The sequence below is a fragment of the Microtus ochrogaster genome, unplaced genomic scaffold (genome assembly GCF_000317375.1).
Source record: "Microtus ochrogaster isolate Prairie Vole_2 unplaced genomic scaffold, MicOch1.0 UNK80, whole genome shotgun sequence".
NCBI classification, from domain to species: domain Eukaryota; kingdom Metazoa; phylum Chordata; class Mammalia; order Rodentia; family Cricetidae; genus Microtus; species Microtus ochrogaster.
This window is the reverse complement of record NW_004949178.1, coordinates 876,377-890,873: the sequence shown is the minus strand read 5'-3', so window position 1 is coordinate 890,873 and position 14,497 is coordinate 876,377. Positions and strand designations below refer to the sequence as shown.

The window sequence follows — 14,497 nt, the reverse complement described above, 5'->3', positions numbered from 1 at the left end:
ACCAGGCTGGTCTCGAACTCACAGAGATCCGCCTGCCTCTGCCTCCCGAGTGCTGGGATTAAAGGCGTGCGCCACCACCGCCCGGCTGATTTTATTATTTTTTAAAAGGAAATTTCAATTTTTAAATATATTCTTTATGTTCTGTCTCAGCTTCTTTATTATTTATTTTATGTATATTGGTGTTTTACCTGCATGTATATCTGTGTGAGGGTGTCAGGGCCCCTGGAACTGGAGTTACAGACAGTTGTGAGCTGCCATGTGGGTGCTGAGAATTGAACCCGGGTCCTCTAGAAAAGCAGTCAGTGCTCTTAACCACTGAGCCATCTCTCCAGTGCCTGAAATTTCAATTTTTTTTATTTACTCTGTGTGTGTGTATGTCTGTGTCTCAGTGTATGTGTGTGTATCTGTGTGTGTGTATCTGTGTCTCTCTGTGTGTCTGTCTCTGTTTCTGTGTGTGGTGTGTGTCTGTTCTGTGTCTCTGTGTGTGTCTGTCTCTGTGTCTCTCTCTCTGTGTCTGCCTGTCTCTGTGTATCTGTGTGTACGTGTGTGTAGATGCAGGCACCCAATGTAGGTCCACAGATCTGGCAACAGGTGCCTTTATGCACCGATCTGTACTATTTGCTGGCCCTCTATTTTCTGAGATAGGATCTGACTAAGTTGCTCTGGGTGGCCTTGAATTCACTCTGTGGCCCAGGCAAGCCCAAAACTTGTGCTCCTCCCAAGCCTGAATCACAGGCCTGAATCAGGCAAGGCCCAGCTTCCTTCCGCCACATTTAAAATGATAATTCCTCTCTGCTGATCATACTTTGAATTTAGAAGGGATATGAAAGTGCACTATCCCAGCTTCCATTTTGATTCTACCCACCTTCCCACTGATTGCCCATCCTCATGAATATTTAAAAAGTGCTTACTTTGTGTAAGAGAGAGGGAAGTGAGTGCAGAGGAAAGTGGAATAAGCAGGCAAGGCTACTGAGGCCAAGGTGTGGAGGTGAGCTGCAGGTTGATTGCATAGGCAAATACTGCATGTCTTCCAGACTGGATGGTGGGCCGTCCCTAGTGTGAGGAAGGCTACTTGGAGGCTCTTTTATACCTTGCAAGAAGCTTAAGGGCAGGTTTGAGGGAAGCTAGTGAGATCTGAGGAGAAAAGGGGAAGACTTAGAGGAAGATGGAGGCAGGTGGGAAGGGGGAACAGGGTGGAAGGGCAGCTGCGGGCTGAAGCCACCACACACACTATCAGGGACAAGGTTTTCTGAGGTGTGTTCACCTCTAGTAGGGGTGAGTATCCAGGAGAAGAGCATGCCAACCGGGTATTAGATGTCCTAGGACAGGGCATGGGGCCGCTCTGGTGCACAGGTCTGCATGACCATTTTTTTTTTTTTTTTTTTTTTTTTGGTTTTTCGAGACAGGGTTTCTCTGCGGTTTTGGAGCCTGTCCTGGAACTAGCTCTGTAGACCAGGCTGGTCTCGAACTCACAGAGATCCGCCTGCCTCTGCCTCCCGAGTGCTGGGATTAAAGGCGTGCGCCACCATTGCCCGGCTTGCATGACCATTTTTTAAAGACTATGTATTTATGTCTATGTGTAAGTCTGTTTGTGAGGTTGCTGGGTGAGCAAAAGTGTCATTTCTCCCAGGGGCTGGAGATGGAGGCCTTTGAGAGCTGTACCAATGCAGGGACTAGGAACTGAACTCTGGAAGAACAGCAGTACCAATAGCTTCTGAGCCTTCTCTCGACTCCCTCTGTGTGTGCACTGGAGCGACTCAGAAGGCCACATGTTTCGCATGCCTCAAGCCTGGAAGGCAACATGAACCCTGCTCAGAAAGAACCCTCTCGCAGGAGCACTTAAAAGTGAGGAGGCAGAGGCTGGTGCCCTTAAATATAGACTCACCACCATGCTTGATCCAGGCATGAGGTATCTCTGAAAGATTCTTTGAGTTTGGAAGACTGTAAGGTCTGAGTTTGTATGTGGCTAACATAGTTTGTGAGGATGCGATTTGTTACAGTAATGGAATACTCAGATTAACACTCCCCCAATCTCAGAAATGAACCATAAATTAACATATGTGTCTGGGGAAAATATTACAAGGTTTTATCAAGAACAGTCACCAGTCTGTCAGACGCAGAGGAAGATGAGAATTCTACACTGAGAAAAGCAACTAAGCCATGTGGCAAAACATAGACAAGAATTATGGGTTAATTTAAGTTGTAAGAACTATTTACTAATAAGCTTGAGCTAAGAGACCAGTTTTTAATTAATATAAGCCTCTATGTGTTTCTATGGGACTGAACAGCTGCAAGACCGGGCAGGACAGAAACTTCTGTCTACATGTATGTGATGTGATAATGTCATTTAAATACTACTACAACAGCCTTGCCTGTAATCCCAGATACTCAGAAGACTGAGGCAGGAAGATCATAAGTTTGAGCCTGTCTGGGCAAAAACTGTGGAGCCCTATCTCAAAATAAAAAGTGCCAAGCATGATGGTGTGTACATGTAATCCCAGCACTCAGGAGTCAGAAATAAAAGGAACAGGAGTTCCAGGCCAATCTTGGCTACACAGTTACATAGAAGCCTGGCTCAAAACACCAAAAATAAATGCATAAATAAAAAATATGTACAAAAGGCAGCTCTAGGAAGATGCAGCTCAGTGGTAAAACACTCACCTGACATGCATGAGGACCTGGTTCAATCCCAACCACTACTAAATAAATGAATAAATAAGTAGATCATATTACAACTACTACTACAGTTTGGGTATCTATTCTGAACATCCAAAGTAGGGGTGGGTATATGCTATAGGGGGGTGCTTGCCCTATATGCATGGGGTCTTGGGTAATAGTCAGCACTGAATGACACAAACTCACTCTCCTGGGCTTGGTGGCCCATGTTTATAGTCCCAACATTCAGGAGGCCGAGACAGCAGGATTGCTGAGTTGAGGCCAGACTGAGCAGGACAGTGAGCTTGGGTCTAGCCTACTGTTAAGGCTTTGTCTCAAACAAATAAGAAACCGAAAGAGGAAGTCCAAAATGCTTTAAGTAAGTTTTTGAGCAGCGCTGTGATTCTAGTACAGCCTATACCCACATTGTGTGTATGAATCGCAGGGATTCTAGTACCGCCTCTACCCACACTGTGTGTATGAATCGCAGGCATAACACACGCGTACTGATGCTGTGGAGAACTTTCCTCTTTCTTCTGGGGCCGGGGAGCTGGCAAAGGGGTTCAGAACACTTGCTGTCCTTGCAGAGGGTCCCAGCATACCACACAGCCACACCAATCCTCTGTAACTAGCTCCAGGGGCTCCAGAACAAACATCCACACCCACGTGCACACAGGCATACAGATCACTATGAGTTCAACGATAGCCTGGTTTAGACCAGCCAGGGCTATGAGACCCTATCTCGAAAAACAAAAAATGAAACAAACTTCCAAAATTTTAAAAACAAAACAAAATCAAAACGAAACCAATTTCCCTCTGGCTGATGTTAGGCACTGGCAGGCTTGCAGGGCTCTAAGACAGACTCCACCTCCCATTACCTTAGGAAAGGGTGGAGGCAGCAGAACTTCGTTAAAGACCACACACCTTCTTGTTCAGAGGAATGGAATCTGGGCTCTTCCTCTGGCCTTGGGTGGAGACGAGGCATTCTGATTTGCCTTAAATATTAGAACATTGCTTGTTCTTGCCCTCTCCCTTAAATCCAACTTAAGCCTGTCAATCACTTGACCAGGATACCAACCATTAGGAAAGCGGATTCATCTGAAGGAGAGCTAAGGAAACGGGAGAACTAATTATCCCTTCTATGCGCTACCTTACTCCCAGAAGTCCCAGAAGCCTCTCCTTTAATGCAGCTGCTTACAGATGTTCACTGCTGAGCCTGAATGCATTCCTGAGTTCTGGCTCAAAAGTTTAACTTTTCCTTTCTATTTCTTTAGACACCCGCCAACATCCTAAGAGGGCTTGCTCTAACTCCTGGCTTTCCCAGTGTTTTCTCTGAAGTCCTCCAACATCCACAGTGCCTTGTAGACCTACAGTTGGTCTATATACTCAAAAGGCACGCTGCTCTTCTTCTTTCCCACCCCCTTTTTCTTAGCCCAGATGTCCAGCTCGCCTGATCTCTCATTTTTCTCTCACATTTGAATTAAATGGCCTCAAGCTTTCTCTTAAGACCATTTTGATTTCTTTTCCTTTTTGGGTTTTTTGTTTATTTGTTTGTTTTTCGAGACAGGGTTTCTCTGTGTAACAGCCCTGGCTGTTCTGGAACTCACTTTGTAGACCAGGCTGGCCTTGAACTCACAGAGATCCACCTGCCTCTGCCTCCAGTGTGCTGGGATCAAAGGCAAGCTCCAACACTGCCCAGCTTATTTATTTATTTTTCCCCCAAAGGCAGAATCTCAAAGCTTTCGTTGACCTGGAACTCCACAGGTAGCTCAGGCTGGCCTTGAATACGTGGAGGTGCAGCCTGCCTCTGCCTCTGCCTCCTGAGGGCTGGGATTAAAAGGCGTGTGCCAACACACCCAGCTTTGCTTTTAAATTCTTCTGTCAGTAATATCAAGAACCCATAAGTGACACTGTACGTTTAAAAGATTATATATATATGTATATACACACACATATACACACACACACCATGATTTTCAAGTTTAGACTGCGGTGTGCTGTCTCTCTCTGATTGAGGATGCTCCATCTGTAGCTATAGTAATCACAATGCTGACATCTTTAGCATAGGGTCTGGTATACGCTAGGCAGGCACACAGCCACTGAGATACACTCCTAGTCACAACAGTCAACATCTTTAAACATCTGCTGGGTGACAGGGACCATGTGGCACCCCGGCAGGCATCACAACCCTGACTGTCCACTTCTGTCTGACAGACAGCAGCACAGACACCTCTTTGTCCCAGTCCACAAACACAGACACAGACTGAGAGGCCAATGGTTTTTAAAAGTCTCTTTTAGAAAGCAGAGTCATGGGCCAGCAAGATGGCTCAGTGGGTAATGGCACTTGATGCCAAACCTCATGACCCAAGTTCAATCCTCGGGACCCAGACGGTGGAGAGAGAGAGCAGATGATTTCAGTGTGTTTGTGTGTGTGCACCCGTTTTGTGTGCTTATATACTCACACAGAAATTTTTTTATATGTATACCTATATACAAATAAATGCATATTTTCTTTTTAAAGGAAGTAGCCAGCATGGTTGCATACACCTTTAACCTTGTCATCCTAACACTAGGGAGGCAGAGGCAGGTGTATCACTGTGAGTTTGAAGCTAGTCAGAGTTACACAGTGAGGCTATTTTGATGATGATGATATAAAGTGGGATGTCCTTGGAGCTTGGGTGGCCTGGCCACAGGGCCTCTGCTCTTGGCTAGCATGCGGTCTGAAGAGGCCTTTTTTGTTGGTTTTCCTCTGTGTAACCGCACTGGCTGTCCTGGAACTCACTCTGCAGACCAGGCTGGCCTTGAACTCAGAGATCTGCCTGCCTCTGCCTCCGGAGCACTGGGATCAAAGGTGGCGCCACCACTGGCACTGGCCTGTTTGAACTGTTCCACTGCCCTGGTGCGTGTGCTGTTGCTCCTCTTTGGGCCTGAAGGTGCAGGGTGGTCACTCTGTCTGTACAGGAAGCTGGGGCTAGGGGAGGGCTCTCTGAATGAGGTCTATTTATGTCTCTTTAAATTCAAAGTTGGAGAGATGACTCATCAGATGGTACATGCTAGACAGCCTGAGTTCGATCCTAAGAAGCTACATAAAGATGGAAGGGGAGAACTGACTGCAGAGTTGACCTCTGACCTACATATACACACAAGAAAAGATAATTTTCAACAAGTGAAAAGTCTACATGTGTATCCTTATTAGCACATGAACTCCATCAAGCAGAATGATGTTACTTAAAAACAAAACAAAACAACCCAGACTTGGGGACAGACCTGGTATTGGATTCTGGTTCTAGTCTGAAGGACCCCCAGCCGTGTGGCCTAAAGCCTCAGATCAGGTCTTTTCACATGCTCTAAAGAATGGCAAGTGGTGTGCCATGGAGTTCTGTCCCCTTTAAAACTACCACTTTGGGTGTGATCAATCGGTAAATTAGCCACCTCTCTCTGGGCACATGCCTTACTTCCTGATGGGGGAATGTTGGAAATGATTGCTCTTTGGCTGTGTGTGTGGCAGGTGGGGTAGGCGGCCTAGGTGTAGGCCTACTGGGGCACCTCTTTGGGGGCTAGCGAATGTGCTAACCTCAGGCAGGCATGCCCTGAAGTGCGGGGCTCACAGGGCTGTTGGCCCTCGCTTTCTGTGGTACGCTGTGTGTGTGTGTGTGTGCGCCTGCAAGTGCTTGGTGGCCGGCCGGCGGCTGGCGCAGTGTTTGGGGTGGTGGTAATTACTTGGATGGCCCAGCCCTAATGAGTGTGATCTCGTTACACTCTTGCCGCTTCTAATGGAGCTAACCTCATTTCACAGCCATTAGAGATGGAGGTGAGGCCCCGCCCACTGGCCCCACCAGCTGCAGCTTTCGCAGCTCTGGCCATGCTCTTCCCTCCCGCTCACCACCACATTCCACCTCTCTTTCCCCGGCTTCCTTCGGGCCCCATTGTTCTCTCCTCTGTCCATCTTTCTCCTCTATCTTTGCTTCTTACGTTTCTCTTGCTGTCTCCTTTTGCCTTCAGCTCTGGGTTGCGTTACTTCCATTCATGGCCTTCCGTACGGTGCCTGTACTCTGTCCTTCCCATTGCCTTCTCTCTGTCCTCTTTGGCACCCTTCCCCTGCCCTTCACCTCTGATGTCCTTCTCCTCCCCCACACCGCCCTGTCTGGCCAAATCTCCCAGGGAAACCAGCAAAGACAAACAAAAATCAGTGACTTCAGTATATTGGTTAATTTCCCACTTCAGTTCCTCCCATAAGGGTCATCAGCAGCATGGCTCGAACTCAGGACTGACCTGGAGCTGAGTTAAGGCCCTCTCCCTCCTCTTGGGCTGTCTGGCTTGCATGGGTAGGGAAGGGTTCAGACTATCCGCTCTCTCTGAGGTTCTGTTTCTGTCCACACAACCCTCCCTCCTTTTTCATTTAAATTGCGGGACCCCTCTCATCTAAAAGTCACGTCGTCTTCCATCTCTATCCCACTGTTAGGGCCCAGGCTGCCCAGCATTTTTTAAAGAGTCTCGGGCTGGCCTCAAACTCCCTGCTGTAGCTGGTGACCTTGAACTCAGCCCTGCTTCCACTCACAAGTGCTGAGATACAGGCCCACGTCCTGGCGGCCACTGTGACTGACTGTCCAATACCCTTGCTTTTTCTTATCTACTTTCCCCCCCCCCCACTCTCCAGCACACTTTAGTTCCTAAGGCACCAGGATGTATCTCTGGGTTTGTAGAAACTGCAGAGTCTGAAGAAGCCAGAGGTGGAAACACGGGATGAGGTAGCTATAAAGCAGGGAAGAGGCCTGGGGGAGAAGAGGGGAGACTGGGAGAGAGGACTGGAGGGAAGGGGCAGAGGGCCTTTGCCTTGAATAGCCAACAAGGAATGACACTTTTGAGTATGGGAAGGAACTAACTCCATGTTTCTCCTCTGAGGAAGCAGTCCAGTCCTCTGCCGTCCTTCATTAAGAAGCCAGATGACTGGCAACAAACGCTTGACCTCTCTCGAGCCCAGAGAGGGAGAGGGAGAGCGGCATTTGCTGAGACTGGAGGCTGCACTGGGGAAATGTCCACACTTACACTACAAATGTACAGCCCACAGCCATGCAGCCCCACCAGCTTGGCGCTTGCATGCTACAGACCCTCTATGTGCAATATGGTCTCCTCACGGTGCATGTCCCCATGCATACACCATTTCAGTAGATGGCTCTGTTGTGAATTCCAAGGCCTGATCTTTAGTTCTGAACCAATCCTGTATTCCTGCTCAAACACGGGAGGAAACTCCAGTATGCTGAAGGGTGCTGAGCTGCCTTCACAGGACACGGAAAGGAAAGAAGCTGCGCCCAATGTTGCTTGCTTGTAACCCTGGGATTTGGGAGGGAGAGGCAGTAAAGGGCAGGAATGTGAGGTCAGCCACTGCTATGTAGTGAGTTTGAGGGCTACATGAGCCCTCCCCCCCACCAAAAAAGATAAAGAATCCAGGACTCAGGAGGCTGCGGTAGGAGTATCCCTGTCAGTGAAGGCCAGCCTGGTTTTGTAGCAAGAGCCAGCCTAGTTACAACTAGACAGCAGAGCCTTGTCTCAAGAAAAAGCTAAAAAAAGAAAGAAGACTTCCCCATCCCACCAGTAAAGCGTAACACAGGAGGAGATCCACCGTCTGGACATGATCTCTTTCACCCCTGCCTCCCAGCCCGGGGTGGGCAGAAAAGGGATTGGTAGACAGTGAGACACTGAGGCTTTCCCAGAGAGCACAGGGTCCCTGGGAAAGCGGGTGGTGGGATGCCCGGAGCTTAGTGTGAGGAGTCTGAGAAGAAAGATGGAAAAATCAATGAAATGAGTTTCTAACAGTGAGGTAAAGGACCGCCATGTCGACAGCTTGTCACCTGCTGCAAAATATGAGCTGCCCAAGTCTGGGGCGGCTGCTGACAGCACACATAGCTGCCACTGTCCTCCCCCTTCACCGCCACCCCCCACCTCCACCCCTTCTGCTGCCAGGGCTTGCTTATTATAAGCCAGACTCTCTTCCTTGTCTCTTCTGCCAGCTTCCTTATCTCATTCAGGGTCTTCTGCCTCTTTCGTGCAGGAACAGGACAGGTCCTAAGGCCCTGGTTTGAGGCCCCTTTCTCCTGGAAGGCTTCTTTCTGCAGCTTCACTCTGACACTCAAAGTGAGCTCTGTATCTCATGATTTTTCCCAATGATCAGCAGTCAGATGTTAAGGTATTTTCCTGCAGGGCAGCAGTTCATGCCTAGCTCTTCTCTTCTGACCCACTTGGCCAATGTTCACGTCCCTGTAACCCCTGTAAAACAGGTGTCTAAGGTGGGTCTGTATTGATTTATGCACTTTTGTGGTCATCGTGTGTGCGTCTATCTGAGTATGGCTGATTCAGTTTTAGCCTCATGACAGGGAATGGGGTGAAGATGCTACTTCATATTTGCCTGCTCTTTGAAAAACACCCCGGGCCTTTTCTGGAATCTGCCTCTTTGTCCTCTGTATCCTCCCTAGGCTCCCTGGATGGCTCATTCCCGTTATCTTTATAGACTTCCCAGGTCCGCCTTGAGAGTTAGTTTGGCTGCCTTCAGCCCTGAACACCGACCCTCTTCGGGCTGCTGGCCTTTCCCCGTTTCTGATTTCCCGACTTGGCTATGTATGTAGACTTAGACCTAGGAGGTAGGACGGGAGTCAGGACAACTCTCAGACTCTGAACATTTGTTCAACAGGTGTTTATGAATATCTGTGTGACAGATACTGCGAAATGTGACAAAGCAATTAGAAACTGGAGGTAGGTATGGTGGCTCAGACCCAAAATGTTAGAACCTAGGAGACTAGCAGGAAAATCTTGAGTTCCAGGTCAGCCTGGGCTACAGAGTGAGACCTTGTGTCAACCCTCCACATTCTATGCAGGCCTCCGTTTACACTCCGCTCTGCTCCTCTGGATTCCCAGCTTTGGCTTTCCCTCGAAACCCCACACCAGTCCCCTGTGATGCTTTCAGCAGTTCTCCTTCCGGTTCACAAAGCCTTTTTTCCTCTTCTGTGGCTGTACTTTTAGTTCTCTTCCTTTTTTGCCTGCCTTTCTATCCTACCATTTCAACCTCAATGCCCACTGCCTCTTGAGGTCACTTCCTCTTGCTTCTTTCTGTCAGAATCTAGCAAGCCTCAGACACTCACAAAGTAGTTTGTGACAACTGTCCTGAGCTAAGAATAGCGAGCTTGAGAGAAGCAAAGTCACTGCTACAGACAGGAGTCCTATAGACATGATTCTATCCAGACCCTAGTGCCACATATGATGCAGAGGGGCAAGTTGTCCCTATATGGGTCTCAATATGGCAACACCAGCTGCCTCTGACATCATGGAGGAGGGACCCTGTCAGGTTGCCAAGGCAACCCAGCAATTTATGACATCAGAGGCTTGAAGTCTTTGGTTCTCAGGGGGGTGGGAAGATTCAAGTTCCTGTCAATTGAAGTAAATGGGAATTCTACTCTTTCATTTCTTTGCTGTGTTCTCCTGGCTTGGCAATAAAATACAGAGTGACTGATGGGGCTGACGGAATGACGGAATGGATGCTGGCGAGATTCTCTGTCTCTCTTCATCTCTGTAATTTTTTTCCTCACAAGCATCTCTCTTTCAGGGCCCAGTGGTAGGCTGCGGAGCCATTTTTTCCAAATTGCTCACCCCCTGCAGGGCTCCCTCTTTGCCTTGGTCTTGCGCACTGGAGGCATTTGTCTCTGATGCCCCACTCTTTCCTCTTCTCCCTTTCCAGGGCTCTGCGCGGCTCTGATCTGCTCCAGCACGCCTGCCTTCGCCACCCCTTTACCTTCTTTGTACCATACTGTTCCACCTCATCTTACTCCTCAATTCCTCCCTCCCCCCACTCTACCACTAGACCCGTTTCATACTGCTTTTGTTGACCCCTCCTCAGGAACACTCTCTCGTCTTTCTCTTTCCTCCTGTACAGCTATCCACTCATTTATTTATCTAATCATCTCAGTTTTTCATTAATCGCTTCCCAGTTCCTCCGTTTTCCTCCTCATCCCGTATAGATTTCTTCATTTCCTCTGGCCATGCATTTCTTTAACCCCTGTGTTCTCCCGCGTCCATCAGCTGCCCATGTCTACCTCATCTTTTTATCCTTTTAAGCAGCTGGAGTCTGGAAAAATAATGATGGGTTTAAACCCACGATAAACTCTGCAAGTCCCCTATCCACGTTTACCACCCTTTAGACTGAAAGAACACGGCACTTGCATAAGGTAGGTTTTCTGAGAATAATCAAACCTGCCTCATAAAGAATGTTGCTAAGTCCAAAGAGAATAATAGCAGGTTCCCATGGGGAAAATGAACTAAAACGTGAGGAAAAGGCCGCTGATCTCTAGAAGGAACTGAAGGACGGGGCAGTCAGGTGGGGTGGAGCTAGAGAACATCCCCTTACAAAATTAAAGTTGACAGTTAGCTGACATAATGGAACTGATTGATGAAGGAGTTACACGCCCCTGGAAGCCCATTAAATTGATTTCTTGGCCTTTTTATGTTCCTTCACAAAACATAACTCCCATCTCTCAATCAGCCCTTTGCTCGTGGCATCTGCTGCTGCTAGGGTTAAAATGCTGGGTGACAGGATAAGGGATAAAAAACAACAAACAAACAAACAAAACCCAACTTTGGCAGACTAAGGAGAACAGGGAACAAAGATGGAGACTATGCAAGGGAGTTAGTTCATCAGATAAAAGGATATGACAACAGGGTGAGGTAAACTGGGGGATAAAAATATATATACAATGGTAGAGTGGGGGAAGGGAGGAAATGAAGTCAGCAAGGAGGAGGCTTGTGCTGGAAAGGCAGAGGACACACTGGAGACCCAAAGGCACATGGCAAACGAGGTGATCAACAATGCCAGAAGTTCCAAGGCTTCCCTGCTGAAGGCGAGCAGGAAGCTGTCATGCCCACGCTGAAAGGGCACTGGAGTCATCAGGGGTAGACACATTCCCTCCATCCCCTACTTTTCAGGACCCCGACCGTAGACTACCACAATCATGGCTGATAAGCAAACTCCAGAGTAGCTGGAAAGGCCACCCTTGTGCAGACAGACCCTGAAGGAGAGCCGTGGATGTCCGACCAGTCAGTCAGTCTAGGCGTGACACATAGGGACAGGGGTATGTGGTAAGGATCACTCGGATGAGAAGTGTCACAGTCAAGACAGTGGACACACGGAACTGAATCTAGATGGGGTGGGGAGCCAAGTGAAAAATGGCACAACCACAGATCAGTGGGGACGCAGGCACAGTGAGAAGCGTGGTCCAGAGCTCAAAAAATGATGAGGGGTATAGGAGAGCGGATGGCGAGTCGGGGTAGCAGGAGAAACAGGGCAGGCACGCTTCACTGTGAATGGGGCTCCCCTCACCTACTTCAGGCAAAAATGAACATTAAAGGTATCCACTCCCCCTTCCACCCAGCACCCCGGCGCGCTAGCCCATCCATCAGCCTTCCTGCCCGGGTTTCTCCCCCCATCCCGCAGCCAGCTGAGCTCCTCTGCGCCGCAGGCCCCTCCCGGCTATAGCTCAGAGCCCTTGCACTCACCCAACCTCCCATTCCCTCCAGGAACCCCGCTCCTGGTACACCTCGGCGCGGTACGTCTAGGCTCTCGCTACCCTCTGTCTGTCCCGCTGGCCCATATCTTTCTCTTCTCTATTTCCCCACCCCTACCTCTCTCCCCAATCCGGCTCGCATGCCCTTTCTCCCCCACACTCCTGTCCTCTTCGTCCCGGCTGTCTGTCCGTCCGCGTCCCCTCCCCCAGCCCCTTCCCGTCCCTCTCCGTCCCCTCCAGTAGCAGTCTCCCAGCGCCTCCTCTCTTCTCGATCTCGAGATTCGGAAGAGCATGGAAGGGAAGGAGAGTGAGAGGCAGAGGAAGAAAAAAAAAAAAAAAGGAAAAGGAAAAAAAAAAACCCAACCCAGCAGCATCGGAAATCGATGCACTTACACCTCAGCTGGAAGCAGGGACGGGAGTCGAACCGCGGCCGCCAAGCAGCGCGAGGCGGGGAGGGGAGGGGGCGGCTCTTGGAAGGGACTTCTCCGCTGTGTTGATTCCTTTTTGCCCCTCCTCCTCCCTCCCTTCAGCGCTCGCTCCGGGGCGTCGGGGACGGAGATGGAAAAATAAATAAATTCACGGCGGTGAGGGAAGTGAAAGAAAATAATCAATGCTATTTGGCTGCGGCTGAAGTGTTTTCCCGGCTTCGTGAGTGGGTTTCCATTGATTCACCCTGGGCACTGGCTTGCTCCCTGTCTCCTCCTCCTCCTCGCCCTCCTCCTTCTAGCCCTCACTCCTCCGCCTCATTCACTGGCTGGAGCCGAGGCGTCCCACACAATGGAATAATCAATACCCAGGCGCCCAGGGCAGCCCCACTGAGCAGGTGCAGCGACCCGCCCGCCGCAGTGCATGCCGGGAGCTGTAGTCTACAGGCCTCCGCCCTCTATAGACGGCTAGCGCCAAGTCAGCCCCGTCCCAGGAGGCAAAGACCTGAGCAGGGGCCAGGATCTTCGGGGCGGGGCCGGACAACCTTGCCACCCTACTTCCGCCTTGACTCAGGCGCTGGGTCTACCCTATTCCTGCAGAAAGGGCACGTTCCTTTAAACACTCGTCCCCTCCTCTTTTATCCTGCTTACACAAGCCTTAAGTGTGTTGTTTTAAATCACTGTTAGAGCAAGCTGTTTTCTGTAAGCTGCCCAGAACCGTCGGAGATCCATCATTGTTTCATCTCTTTCTAGCCCTTTCTAGCTGTGTCGTTTCCCTTTTGACTACTAGAACCTTCTCTTTCATAACAATTACTTTGACATCTCCCAGGGCGGCTGTCTTCTCAACTCAGTTGCGCTCCCCCGATTGGGTAGGGAGAGGGGAGGCTCTGGTTCCTTCTCTTCAGCTTGTCAGCTCATCAGTTTCTAAGATTCTAAAACACAGTATACAGGAGTTCATTTTATAGTAGCGGAAACCAAGTCTTACCAGTTCAAGAATGCATGGCCAAAAAACAATAGTACCATTATGCAAACGTCAGTCTTCTGATTCCAGAGCCTAAACTAGCTGATAGGGCATATTTTTCTTAAAGGGCAACAATTGCAGAAACTCCTGAAATTGAGGGTGGGAAAGAAACCATTATCTTGAGTTTCTACCATGTAATAGTTGAGTTTGTTAATGAATCTTCAATCCTCTTTTAATTGTGAGGCAGAACACTGAAAAAGCAGACTTGGGGAGGTGGAGTGGCTTGTCCAAGGGCAATGGTCTACCAAGTGAAGCAGAGTCGACCTTGAGTTTTGCTGGAGTCCAGTAAACAACAGATGAGCTTCAAGCTAATGAGAAGAGTTGGGGTCTGGGAGTGTTTCCTTCCCACTCAGTTCTTTACTTTTCAGTTTTGTTGACCCAGAAAGCACTGATATCTTTTGTATTCTATAAGATCCAATCCAGTAGACCAGAAGTAGCAGTTTGTGTAACACAATCCCATGTTCAAAATGCCATGCTTGTAAACCAGGGACCTTCCCGTAATTCCTCCCCGGTTGTTATAGAGACATAAGGAAGCAGGTGTCGCACTTGACACTTATCACAGAAGCAAGTCGAGAAGGTAGCAGTGTCTTCGCTCAGAGGCAGAGACAAAGTTAAGGTCTACAAATACACCACAGGATCCGGGTAAGGTTAAGGACCCGTCTCAGGTTCAGAGAGCAAACAGAGAGTAATTCCCATGTCTGTGTTTATTTTTGTTTTTGTGTTTGTCTTTTCCAGACAAGGTCTTGCCCTTAGCCCAGCATGGCCTGGAAATCAGTCTGTAGCTCAGACTCACCTCAAGCTGTGATCCTTTTGCCTCAGCCGTCCTAGATGCTGGCATTACAGATGTGTGC

General features: G+C 49.1%; 2 protein-coding genes across 7 annotated transcripts in view; one reads left to right on the top strand and one right to left on the bottom strand.

Moving 5' to 3' along the window:
- Zfhx2 (zinc finger homeobox 2) overlaps positions 1–13,030 on the bottom strand; it is a 33,536-nt gene extending 20,506 nt beyond the window's left edge. The window contains exon 1 of the mRNA XM_005370457.3: positions 12,594–13,030. The gene's annotated coding sequence lies outside the window, so the exon portion shown is untranslated. The remainder of the gene's footprint in view (positions 1–12,593) is intronic.
- Positions 1–14,497, top strand: part of Thtpa (thiamine triphosphatase) — a 48,413-nt gene that overhangs the window by 28,690 nt on the left and 5,226 nt on the right. The gene's annotated exons all lie outside the window — the stretch shown is intronic.